Source organism: Crotalus tigris, unplaced genomic scaffold (genome assembly GCF_016545835.1).
Source record: "Crotalus tigris isolate CLP2741 ecotype Arizona unplaced genomic scaffold, ASM1654583v1 scf7180000018825.4774228, whole genome shotgun sequence".
NCBI lineage: Eukaryota > Metazoa > Chordata > Lepidosauria > Squamata > Viperidae > Crotalus > Crotalus tigris.
Window position 1 is genome coordinate 3,954,286 of NW_024097215.1, and position 772 is coordinate 3,955,057.

The following is a 772-nucleotide window of genomic DNA, read 5'->3' on the forward strand; positions in this document are numbered from 1 at the left end:
TTGTCTTGTTCCTGTATTTTTATTTTTTACTTTTTGCTTCTGCAAACTGCTATGGCGGTGCATAGAATGGCTCAACACGATTGATCAGGAAGAGCCCGGAGCTTAACAAACCATTGATCTCAAATGTCTATGGAGATTCTCAGGCATCCAGGTCATGGAGTTCCAAAGGTGCTTTTTTTCAGGAGGCAACTGGACTTTGTTTTCCTTTTGAAGATGTTTCGCTTCTCATCCAAGAAGCTTCTTCAGCTCTGACTGGATGGTGGGGAATGGAAAGATTTATACTCCTGGCAGATAGCTGGTCATTTGCATTCTTTTAGAGAGTCGTTGAGGCCACCTGGAGGTTTATCAATAATAATATAATAATAATAATAATATAATAATAATAATAACAACAACAACAGACAAGCACCTGCAACATAACACCCCAGACTTAACAATTGTCGATAAGAAAGACAAAAAAGTCTGGATAGTGGACATGGCAGTGCCTGGAGATAGCAGAATAGAAGAGAAAGAACTGGAGAAGATAATAAAATATAAAGACCTACAAATAGAAATAGAAAGACTGTGGCAAAAGCAAGCAAGGGTAGTACCAATAGTCATAGGCGCCTTGGGTGCAATCCCAAAACAACTGGAGCACCACTTGAACACAATTGGCATTGACAAATTCGCTATTAGTCAATTGCAAAAGGCAGCCTTATTAGGAACTGCTTCCATCCTGCAACGATACCTGTAATACCATCAAACATCCACATCTGCCTATCCCAGGTCCTGG